The following is a 13,488-nucleotide window of genomic DNA, read 5'->3' as shown; positions in this document are numbered from 1 at the left end:
GTGTGTGGGAGGGAACATGGGGGCATCACACTATCTATGTGGTAACGTACTGTGAGGAGGAATATACTGTGGGGACATCATACTATGTGGGGGGAACGTACAGTGGGGACATCATACCGTGTGTGGGGGAATGTACTGTGGGGACATCATATCGTGTGTGGGGGAATGTACTGTGGGGACATCATACTGTGTGTGGGGGAAATGTACTGTGGAGACATCATACTGTGCGTGGGGAGAATGTATTGTGGGGACATCATACTGTGTGTGGGGAATGTACTGTGGGGACATCATACTGTGTGTGGGGGAATGTACTGTGGAGACATCATACTGTGTGTGGGGGAATGTACTGTGGAGACATCAATCATACTGTGTGTGGGGGAATGTACTGTGGGGACATCATACTGTGTGTGGGGGAATGTACTGTGGGGACATCAGACTGTGTGGGGGGACTGTAGTGTGAGGACATCATACTGTGTGTGGGGGAATGTACTGTGGAGACATCAATCATACTGTGTGTGGGGGAATGTACTGTGGGGACATCATACTGTGTGTGGGGGAATGTACTGTGGGGACATCAGACTGTGTGGGGGGGACTGTAGTGTGAGGACATCATACTGTGTGTGGGGGAATGTACTGTGGAGACATCAATCATACTGTGTGTGGGGGAATGTACTGTGGGGACATCATACTGTGTGGGGGAATGTACTGTGGGGACATCATACTGTGTGTGGGGGAATGTACTGTGGGGACATCATACTGTGTGTGGGGGAATGTACTGTGAGGACATCATACTGTGTGGGGGGAATGTACTGTGAGGACATCATACTGTGTGGGGGGAATGTACTGTTAGGACATCATACTGTGTGTGGGGGAATGTACTGTGAGGACATCATACTGTGTGTGGGGAGAATGTACTGTGGGGACATCATACTGTGTGTGGGGAATGTACTGTGGGGACATCATACTGTGTGTGGGGGAATGTACTGTGGAGACATCATACTGTGTGTGGGGGAATGTACTGTGGAGACAGCAATCATACTTTGTTTCGGGGAATGTACTGTGGGGACATCATACTGTGTGGGGGGAATGTAGTGTGAGGACATCATACTGTGTGTGGGGGAATGTACTGTGGAGACATCAATCATACTGTGTGTGGGGGAATGTACTGTGGTGACATCATACTGTGTGTGGGGGAATGTACTGTGGGGACATCATACTGTGTGTGGGGGAATGTACTGTGAGGACATCATACTGTGTGGGGGGAATGTACTGTGAGGACATCATACTGTGTGTGGAGGGAATTTACTGTGAGGACATCATACTGTGTGTGGGGGAATGTACTGTGAGGACATCATACTGTTTGTGGAGGAATGTACTGTGGGAACATCATACTGTGTGGGGGAATGTACTGTGGGGACATCATACTGTGTGTGGGGGAATATATAGTGAGGACATCATACTGTGCGTGGGGGAATGTACTGTGGGGACATCATACTGTGTGTGGGGGAATGTACTGTGAGGACATCATACTGTGTGGGGGGAATGTACTGTTAGGACATCATACTGTGTGTGGAGGGAATGTACTGTGAGGACATCATACTGTGTGTGGGGGAATGTACTGTGACGACATCATACTGTGTGTGGGGAGAATGTACTGTGGGGACATCATACTGTGTGTGGGGAATGTACTGTGGGGACATCATACTGTGTGTGGGGGAATGTACTGTGGAGACATCATACTGTGTGTGGGGGAATGTACTGTGGAGACATCAATCATACTTTGTTTTGGGGAATGTACTGTGGGGACATCATACTGTGTGGGGGGGAATGTAGTGTGAGGACATCATACTGTGTGTGGGGGAATGTACTGTGGAGACATCAATCATACTGTGTGTGGGGGAATGTACTGTGGTGACATCATACTGTGTGTGGGGGAATGTACTGTGGGGACATCATACTGTGTGTGGGGGAATGTACTGTGAGGACATCATACTGTGTGGGGGGAATATACTGTGAGGACATCATACTGTGTGTGGAGGGAATGTACTGTGAGGACATCATACTGTGTGTGGGGGAATGTACTGTGAGGACATCATACTGTTTGTGGAGGAATGTACTGTGGGAACATCATACTGTGTGGGGGAATGTACTGTGGGGACATCATACTGTGTGTGGGGGAATATATAGTGAGGACATCATACTGTGCGTGGGGGAATGTACTGTGGGGACATCATACTGTGTGGGGGGAATGTACTGTGGGGACATCATACTGTGTGTGGGGGGGAATGTACTGTGGAGACATCATACTGTGTGTGGGGGAATGTACTGTGGAGATATCAGTCATACTGTGTGTGGGGGAATGTACTGTGGGGACATCATACTGTGTGTGGGGGAATGTACTGTGGGGACATCATACTGTGTGTGGGGGGAATGCACTGTGGGGACATCATACTGTGTGTGGAGGGAATGTACTGTGGGGACATCATACTGTGTGGGGGAATGTACTGTGGGGACATCATACTGTGTGTGGGGGAATGTACTGTGGAGACATCAATCATACTGTGTGTGGGGGAATGTACTGTGGGGACATCATACTGTGTGTGGGGGAATGTACTGTGGGGACATCATACTGTGTGTGGGGGGAATGTACCGTGGAGACATCATACTGTGTGTGAGGAAATGTACTGTGGAGACATCAATCATACTGTGTGTAGGGGAATGTACTGTGGGGACATCATACTGTGTGTGGGGGAATGTACTGTGGGGACATCATACTGTGTGTGGGGGGAATGTACTGTGGAGACATCATACTGTGTGTGGGGGAATGTACTGTGGAGACATCAATCATACTGTGTGTGGGGGAATGTACTGTGGGGACATCATACTGTGTGTGGGGGAATGTACTGTGGGGACATCATACTGTGTGTGGGGGAATGTACTGTGGGGACATCATACTGTGTGTGGGGGGAATGCACTGTGGGGACATCATACTGTGTGTGGGGGGAATGTACTGTGGAGACATCATACTGTGTGTGGGGGAATGTACTGTGGAGACATCAATCATACTGTGTGTGGGGGAATGTACTGTGGGGACATCATACTGTGTGGGGGGGAATGTACTGTGGGGACATCATACTGTGTGTGGGGGAATGTACTGTGGGGACATCATACTGTGTGTGGGGGGAATGCACTGTGGGGACATCATACTGTGTGTGGAGGGAATGTACTGTGGGGACATCATACTGTGTGGGGGAATGTACTGTGGGGATATCATACTATGTGGGGGGAATGTACTGTGGGGATATCATACTGTGTGTGGGGGAATGTACTGTGGAGACATCAATCATACTGTGTGTGGGGGAGTGTACTGTGGGGACATCATACTGTGTGTGGGGGAATGTACTGTGGGGACATCATACTGTGTGTGGGGGAATGTACTGTGGGGACATCATACTGTGTGTGGGGGAATGTACTGTGAGGACATCATACTGTTTGTGGAGGAATGTACTGTGGGAACATCATACTGTGTGTGGGGGAATGTATAGTGAGGACATCATACTGTGCGTGGGGGAATGTACTGTGGGGACATCATACTGTGTGTGGAGGGAATGTACTGTGGGGACATCATACTGTGTGGGGGGAATGTACTGTGGGGACATCATACTGTGTGTGGGGGGAATGTACTGTGGAGACATCATACTGTGTGTGGGGGAATGTACTGTGGAGATATCAGTCATACTGTGTGTGGGGGAATGTACTGTGGGGACATCATACTGTGTGTGGGGGAATGTACTGTGGGGACATCATACTGTGTGTGGGGGGAATGCACTGTGGGGACATCATACTGTGTGTGGAGGGAATGTACTGTGGGGACATCATACTGTGTGGGGGAATGTACTGTGGGGACATCATACTGTGTGTGGGGGAATGTACAGTGGAGACATCAATCATACTGTGTGTGGGGGAATGTACTGTGGGGACATCATACTGTGTGTGGGGGAATGTACTGTGGTGACATCATACTGTGTGTGGGGGGAATGTACCGTGGAGACATCATACTGTGTGTGGGGAAATGTACTGTGGAGACATCAATCATACTGTGTGTAGGGGAATGTACTGTGGGGACATCATACTGTGTGTGGGGGAATGTACTGTGGGGACATCATACTGTGTGTGGGGGGAATGTACTGTGGAGACATCATACTGTGTGTGGGGGAATGTACTGTGGAGACATCAATCATACTGTGTGTGGGGGAATGTACTGTGGGGACATCATACTGTGTGTGGGGGAATGTACTGTGGGGACATCATACTGTGTGTGGGGGAATGTACTGTGGGGACATCATACTGTGTGTGGGGGGAATGCACTGTGGGGACATCATACTGTGTGTGGGGGGAATGTACTGTGGAGACATCATACTGTGTGTGGGGGAATGTACTGTGGAGACATCAATCATACTGTGTGTGGGGGAATGTACTGTGGGGACATCATACTGTGTGTGGGGGAATGTACTGTAGGGACATCATACTGTGTGTGGGGGAATGTACTGTGGGGACATCATACTGTGTGGGGGAATGTACTGTGTGGACATCATACTGTGTGTGGGGGGAATGCACTGTGGGGACATCATACTGTGTGTGGAGGGAATGTACTGTGGGGACATCATACTGTGTGGGGGAATGTACTGTGGGGACATCATACTATGTGGGGGGAATGTACTGTGGGGACATCATACTGTGTGTGGGGGAATGTACTGTGGAGACATCAATCATACTGTGTGTGGGGAAATGTACTGTGGGGACATCATACTGTGTGTGGGGGGAATGTACTGTGGGGACATCATACTATGTGGGGGGAATGTACTGTGGGGACATCATACTGTGTGTGGGGGAATGTACTGTGGAGACATCAATCATACTGTGTGTGGGGAAATGTACAGTGGGGACATCATACTGTGTGTGGGGGGAATGTACTGTGGAGACATCATACTGTGTGTGGGGGAATGTACTGTGGAGACATAAATCATACTGTGTGTGGGGGAATGTACTGTGGGGACATCATACTGTGTGTGGGGGAATGTACTGTGGGGACATCATACTGTGTGTGGGGGGAATGTACTGTGAAGACATCATACTGTGTGTGGGGGAATGTACTGTGGAGACATCAATCATACTGTGTGTGGGGGAATGTACTGTGGGGACATCATACTGTGTGTGGGGAAATGTACTGTGGGGACATCATACTGTGTGTGTAGGAATGTACTGTGGGGACATCATACTTTGTGGGGGGAATGTACTGTGAGGACATCATACTGTGTGTGGAGGGAATGTACTGTGAGGACATCATACTGTGTCTGGTGGAATATACTGTGGAGACATCATACTGTGTGGGGGGAATGTACTGTGGGGACATCATACTGTGTGGGGTGAATGTACCGTGGAGACATCATACTGTGTGTGGAGTGAATGTAATGTGGGGACATCATACTGTGTGGGGGGAATGTATTGTGGGGACATCATACTGTGTGTGGGGGGAATGTACTGTGGAGACATCATACTGTGTGTGGGGGAATGTACTGTGGAGACATCATACTGTGTGTGGGTGAATGTACTGTGGGGACATCATACTGTGTGTGGGGGGAATTTACTGTGGAGACATCATACTGTGTGTGAGGGAATGTACTGTGGAGACATCAATCATACTGTGTGTGGGGGAATGTACTGTGGGGACATCATACTGTGTGGGGGGAATGTACTGTGAGGACATCATACTGCGTGTGGAGGGAATGTACTGTGAGGACATCATACTGTGTGTGGGGGAATATACTGTGAGGACATCATGCTGTGTGTGGAGGAATGTACTGTGAGGACATCATACTGTGTGTGGAGGAATGTACTGTGGGAACATCATACTGTGTGTGGGGGAACTTACTGTGGGGACATCATACTGTGTGGGGGGAATGTACTGTGGGGTCATCATACTGTGTGTTACGGAATGTACTGTGAGGACATCATACTGTGTGTGGGGGAATGTACTGTGGAGACATCATACTGTGTGGGGGAATGTACTGTGGGGACATCATACTGTGTGGGGGGAATGTACTGTGAGGACATCATACTGTGTGTGGGGGAATGTACTGTGAGAACATCATACTGTGTGTGGAGGAATGTACTGAGGGAACATCATACTGTGTGTGGAGGAATGTACTGTGGGAACATCATACTGTGTGTGGGGGAACTTACTGTGCGGACATCATACTGTGTGGGGGTATGTACTGTGGGGACATCATACTGTGTGGGGGAATGTACTGTGGGGACATCATACTGTGTGTTAGGGAATGTACTGTGAGGGCATCTTAATGTGAGTGGAAGGAATGTACTGTGGGGACATCATACTGTGTCTGGGAATGTACTGTGGGGACATTATACTGTGTGGGGGAATGTACTGTGGGGACATCATACTGTGTGTGGGGGAATGTACTGTGAGGACATCATACTATGTGTGGGGGAATGTACTGTGAGGACATCATACTATATGTGTGGGGGAATGTACTGTGAGGACATCATACTGTGTGTGTGGGAATGTACTGTGGGGACATCATACTGTGTGTAGGGGAATATACTGTGGGGACATCATACTGTGTGTGGGGGAATGTACTGTGGAGACATCATACTGTGTGGGGGAATGTACTGTGGTGAAATCATACTGTGTGTGGGGGAATGTACTGTGGGGACATTATACTGTGTGGGGGAATGTACTGTGGGGACATCATACTGTGTGTGGGGGAATGTACTGTGAGGACATCATACTATGTGTGGGGGAATGTACTGTGAGGACATCATACTATATGTGTGGGGGAATGTACTGTGAGGACATCATACTGTGTGTGTGGGAATGTACTGTGGGGACATCATACTGTGTGTAGGGGAATATACTGTGGGGACATCATACTGTGTGTGGGGGAATGTACTGTGGAGACATCATACTGTATGGGGGAATGTACTGTGGTGAAATCATACTGTGTGTGGGGGAATGTACTGTGGGGACATTATACTGTGTGTGGGGGAATGTACTGTGGGAACATCGTACTGTGTGTAGGGGAATATACTGTGTGGACATTATATTGTGTGTGGAGGAATGTACTGTGGGGACATCATACTGTGTGTCAGGGAGTGTACTGTGGGGACATCATACTATGTGTGGGAGAAGTACCATGAGGACATCATATAGGGTGTGGAAATTATTGGGGGTACATCATACTGTGTGTGGAGAATTTATTGTAGAAACCGGTTCGAGATGTGCTGCAGAAGGCCTAATACTTTTTTTTTTTTTCCAAAAATGGAGAAGAAAAGAAAGAGACCAATTCCAATACAGATAAGATGTCATCTATAAGGTACTTGGATGTAATTGTTCATTTTGTGATACTGCCTGAGTCTCATCAGTACTGTGATTCTGCTGGTAACAACAACTCCCAGCATCTCCTTATCGCTGTTAAGGAAACACTGACAGTTGTAGATTCATGCGATACCAGTGTATATGGGGCTGACTTGACATTACTCTTGATTGCTGTTCTGAGCTTGGTGCTTTATAGCTGCACTGGAAAAGTGTTCATGCACTAATGGAAGTTGTGAAGCATTTCTGTACTGATGATGGTTTTTAATAGAGTACTGAAGGAGATAGCAGAAGAAATTTTTGAACCGCTCTCCATAATCTTTGAAAATTCTTGGAGAACAGTAGAAGTCCCAGAAGACTGGAGAAGAGCAAATGTTGTTCCTATCTTCAAAAAGGGGAAGACGGTCGACCCAGGCAACTATAGGCCGGTGAGTCTGACTTCTATACCAGGAAAGATCTTTGAACAAATTATTAAACAACATGTATGTAAGTACCTGGATAAGAATGAAGTGATTAAACAGAGTCAGCATGGGTTTCTAACTAATAAGTCATGTCAGACTAACTTAATTTCCTTCTATGACAGAATCACTGACTGGGTGGATCAGGGAAATGCTGTAGATATAGTATATCTTGACTTCAGCAAAGCATTTGACAAAGTATCTCACACAATCCTTATTGAAAAAATGACTAAGTATGGAAAGGACAAGGCAACTGTTAGGTGGATTCATAACTGGCTTAGTGATCGGACCCAAAGAGTGGTCGTAAATGGCTGCACATCCATTTGGAAGAATGTCTCAAGTAGGGTACCACAGGGCTCTGTCCTGGGCCCTGTATTGTTCAACATCTTTATCAATGATTTAGATGAAGGCATTGAGGGTATACTGATTAAATTTGGTGATGACACAAAGCTAGGAGGGATAGCTAATACTAGAAAAGAGAGAGAGAAGATTCAAAAAGATATAAATAAACTGGAGCAGTGGGCAGCAACTAACAGAATGGTTTTTAACAGGGAAAAATGCAAAGTACTACATCTGGGCAGTAAAAATGAAAAAAGCATATACAGAATGGGAGGAATAGGGCTAAGCAACAGCACATGTGAAAAAGACTTGGGTATACTAATAGATCACAGACTGAATATGAGTCAACAGTGTGATGCAGCAGCAAAAAAGGCAAATGCAATTCTAGGATGTATTAACAGAAGCATACAGTCTAGATCACGTGAAGTCATTATTTCCCTCTACTCCTCTTTGGTCAGACCTCATCTGGAATATTGTGTCCAGTTTTGGGTGCCACATTTTAAAAAAGACATCAACAAACTGGAGCAAGTTCAGAAAAGAGTGACCAGAATGGTCACCGGTCTGCAAACCCTGTCTTATGAGGAAAGGTTGCAGGATTGGGGAATGTTTAGTTTGCAAAAGCGAAGACTGAGAGACTTAATAGCTGTCTACAAATATCTCAAGGGCTGTCATATTGTTGAAGGATCATCTTTATTCTCATTTGCACAAGGAAAGACTAGAAGCAATGGGATGAAACTGAATGGGAGGAGACACAGATTAGATATTAGAAAAAACTTTTTGACAGTTAGAGTGATCAAAGAGTGGAACAAGCTGCCACGAGAGGTGGTGAGTTCTCCTTCAATGGAAGTCTTCAAACAGAGGCTGGACAGACATTTGACTGGGAAGATTTAGCAAATCTTGCTTTGAGCAGGGGGTTGGACCAGATGGCCCAGGAGGTCCCTTCCAACTCTACGATTCTATGATTCTAGCAATGTATGCCTATACTGATGGTAGTTCTGGTGCTGTATTCCTGCACTGACGGTGATTCCGGTGGTGTATTTCTGTTCTGTTTCTGCACTCCTGGTGATGAATTCATGTGCTGATAGTGGTTCTGGTGCTCTATTCATGTATTGTTTCTGGATCTAGTGATATCATTCTGTACTGTTTGTGTTCTGGTGATGTATTTCAATACTTATGGAAGCTGTGATGCTGTATATCTGTACTGATGGTGGTTCTTGTGATGTGTTTTGATACCGATGGGGGTTGTGATGCTAAGGGTTACTATGTTTTTATTTATGGTAGGAGCGTTAAAGGGGTTGTTCAAATTTGTGATGAAAGTCTGCAGTCACTCTACATGACTGCAGACTTCTGAATCCTCAAAGTGCATGTACTGCACACTGTCAGGATTCTCTGGTGCTAGCAGTGAGAGGTAAGAGTGAAAGGTCAAGTAACTGGAAGTATACGATTTGTGTAAATGCAGTCAATTGCCGACTAGACGTAAGCTGACTCACTCATTTATCTGACCGCCGACTCTTACCAATGGCATGGGTGAATCCTGAGAGCATGCAGCACACACTGTGAGAATTACCTGCAGACTTTCATCACAAATTAGGACAACCCCTTTATTTCTAACATTAAGCACTGTAACGTGCCCAATCCCAAAGGCATGTAATATGCTAACTGTCAGGATTCAGTTCTGCTTTCAGCTCCAACGATCGCCATGTGACCACTGGTGTGCAATTTTCATAATTATGGTCACTTGCTAATGAGCGACTCTTCCTGCTTCTCTCAGTAAAGTAGGGGCTGCGGTATTTCACTGAACATTGAGAGAATTATGAAGAGCAGCTCGTCAGCAAGTGAAAGTCGGATATGAAGGCTCACATGATTACTACTGAAATCGCTTGAACTGAGTATCGGAGAGGGCACCAAACTGAATCCATCCAGGTGCTGGAAAACCTAGATACTGTAAAGCCAGCATCCCAGTGTGCTTCTCTTCTTCCCCGACAGAGACGACAACTCACTCACTGCTGCGGTCCCTGTCCAGCACTTCCACCTCCTCCTTCTCCTGCCTGGTGCTTGTGCATGGCATGCAGATCCCCAGGTACTGTGTGAGGGCGTGCACAGACCCTATCAGCTGACCTAAAGTGTCCCGATCCTGCATCTGTCATGCCCATCTGTATACCAACTCCACCTGTTGTGCCCATCCGTATACCTGCCTGCACCTGCCGTGCCTATCTTTATGCCAGCCTGCATCTGCCCATATTTATGCCGCCTGCACCTGCCATTTCCATCTGTATACCAGCCTGCCCCTGCCATGCCCATCCGTATACCAGCCTGCACCTGCCAGTACCTATCAGTATGCCAGCCGTACCCTCTAGCATCTGTGGTACCTGTGTTCCCACTGTGCCTGCCTGTATCAGCTGTACTCTCCTACCGAGCCGTTGCAGTTAGGCTGGTTTCACATTAGCGTATCTGTGCGCAGCGTATGATCCGCATGCGTCACGCGTACATATATTTAACATTGTGTACGCAGGGACATGCGTTTGCATCAGTTCGCATGTGGATTTGTACAAATGCATTGTTTCGCGGTGTGTGGCGGTGTCCGGTGAATGCATCATGCTGCATTTTTTGAGGCGTCAATTATGCGCATGCGGATGAGTGTGTCAAAACAATGCATTACTGTCTATGGGAATGCATTGGTACACAAGGACATGCGTACGCATGCGTTCAATTCAGAATAAGCAGGTCCAGGAAGTGTTAAATTAAACATTGGTTTTATTTTCGTTAATAAAAATTATTTTTTTCACAACTCCTGCCTCCCTGTGTTTTCTTTATCTCTTTATTTAAACACGTGTGTATTGTTGAGTGAAGTATTAACAGGTGTTACAGTCAAGGTGTTTAGAATTAAAGTTACAGGGAAGGTGTTAGTATTAAAGTCAGCAAATATTACAGGTAAATTTTACTTATTAGCGGCTTAAGCCATTTCGTCTTGCCATACCACACGTCCAATATCCGAAACAAAGTAGGCAGCAAATTTATCCCTCATTTGGGCAGCTTCCTCTGTAGTCCTCAGAGGGTGATCTTGGTAATCCTGCAATGTTGTAGTAACAGGTTCCTCAAGTTCTAAGTGGTGTCTTTCACCAGGATGTAATTGTGCAGAACAACACACGCTTTCACAACCTCATCAAACGTCTCAATTTTTAGATTGATGGCTGTTCTCAAAGTGCACCATTTAGATACCAGCAATCTAAAGGCACACTCCACAGTTCTTTGTGCCTTCGTCAGTCGATAGTTGTAAATCCTTTTGGTGTGATTCAAGTCCCGACTTGAGTACGGTTTTATGAGGTTGGCACACATTTGAAACGCCTCATCCCCAACCACAACAAACGGCATTGGCGGTCCTTCAGTGTTCAGAAGAGGTCGTTGCGGTGGAAAATTGAAATTATTCCCATACAAACGTTGGCCCATGTCAGAGTCTTTGAAAGTCTGTGAGTCATTTCCTCGTCCAAAGGAGCCAACGTCCACGGCAACAAATCGACAGCCAGCATCTGCAATTGCCAAGAAAACAATGGAAAAGTATTTTTTGTCATTGAAATACTCTGATCCACTTCCAGCAGGTTTCATAATCTGAATGTGTTTGCTGTCCACAGCCCCAAACATTTTGAAAATTACAAATGTCCTGGAATTTTGCAGCATTTTCCAGCCAGAGTTCAGTTGTGGGTTGGGGGAGGAATTCTTCATGCAGAACATCACATAAAGCACGGCAGGTGTCTCCAACAATCTCAGAAATCCGGAATTGAAAATGTAGAGATGATAAGGTGTCTCCGGTAGCCAGGAATCTGCCAAACAGAAAATGGGGGAAAAAAAATCAGTACATGGCTTTTAGAACAATCATATTAATAACAGGTGTTTCTTTTTCAAAATTACGTACCTTAGGGTCACCAACAGACGCTCCTCGGCAGGAATTGCTCGACGTAGCTGTGTGTTCTGCCTGGTGATGGATCCTCAACACGTAGCAGCAAGTCATGGAAGCTTGGTTTCGACATTCTCGTGTACTTGAAACACTTCTCAGGGTTTTCACGCAGCTCTGTGTACAAGGAGTGGTAGGCTCTACAGCTTTCTCGGACTTCTAAGATGGGGTGTTGCCAATAGGGACAATGATGTCTTCTCCGTCTTTCTCTTCTTCTTTCTTCTTCACAAGCCACAGCAAAGGCAACAGCCAATTTCAAAGACAAATCAAGATTAAGAATGAAGCTCTCCATGCTAAGATCCATCTTGAAGCTGGATACAGCAGCAAAACATGAAGATTTCATCTGTGCAGTGTGTCTATATATAGAAATCCCCTGAAACATGCCCATTGGGGTCTGGTGTTAAGGAAATTCTACTGGAAAAGCATTGGAAATATCCAACACATGCGCATAAACAACGCAAACGCATGCAAAAACATACAGACGCATGCACACGCAGCTTTTTTTTGGCATCATGCGTAAGATGATGCAAATAAAAAATGCTGCGTAAACATGCGTTTGCATGCGTTTGCGCATGGAGATGATACGCTGTGCACAGAAACGCTAATGTGAACTTAGCCTTACTTGTCCCTTGTTTGTCAGTTGCCTTTCATCCGTCTTCTGTCCTGGAGTAGCACCTGGTGTCCATCAGGAGCCAACGCCACCATCAGGAGCTGTAGTGAAGCATCAGGTGCTCACCTAGTCATGCCCCTCCAGGCTCTCCCCGGACCACGGCACAGCGGTTCCACCACTCCCATTACAGATACCTCTGATCAGAGTTTGCACAGACCCGGCACATAGTGACAGATTGTAGGTAGAGATGGACAAACATTTTGAAGCTTTGCCTAATTTTTCCTCAAAATTTGGTTAGTGGCAAACTGACGCACTGCAAAGTGCAAGTGTTCCAATTGCCCTGAAAAACATGTACAACCCTGTGTGATCTCCTAGGATGATATCCAACTCCATTCATGCTCTTTATTGCAAGCACAGGCTGGATAATATCTAAGTAATCTCCCTAAGTAGGGCTATGGGTGAACGGATGGTAACCGTTCTTCCTTCTGTGCTGTTGCACACTATGTGTATTTTTATTCAGTGTTTCATGGTGTTCTCTCCTTATCTCTATGGCTGACTTGTGACGTCCTCTTGCTATCCTGATTCACCACAAAATGGTTGCTGTCCTTCCTGATTGGCTATGCTATACCATGTGATGTGATAGCTGCAATGAATTATGGGGAAGCCCATAGAGACACAATCAAGATCATGCAAGCCCTCTCTGACTGATACAATCCTCTGCGTTGTATAAAGTGGGGGC

At 46.4% G+C, this 13,488-nt stretch overlaps 1 protein-coding gene across 1 annotated transcript in view; it reads right to left on the bottom strand.

Annotated features, from left to right (window-relative positions):
- Window positions 1-13,488, bottom strand: part of LOC141051501 (T-cell ecto-ADP-ribosyltransferase 1-like) — a 144,037-nt gene that overhangs the window by 10,472 nt on the left and 120,077 nt on the right. The gene's annotated exons all lie outside the window — the stretch shown is intronic.

This window comes from Dendrobates tinctorius, unplaced genomic scaffold (genome assembly GCF_039654945.1).
Source record: "Dendrobates tinctorius isolate UK_male_01 unplaced genomic scaffold, ASM3965494v1 ptg000157l, whole genome shotgun sequence".
Lineage (NCBI taxonomy): Eukaryota > Metazoa > Chordata > Amphibia > Anura > Dendrobatidae > Dendrobates > Dendrobates tinctorius.
The sequence above is the reverse complement of the archived record's forward strand: the minus strand, read 5'-3'. Positions and strand labels throughout refer to the sequence as shown.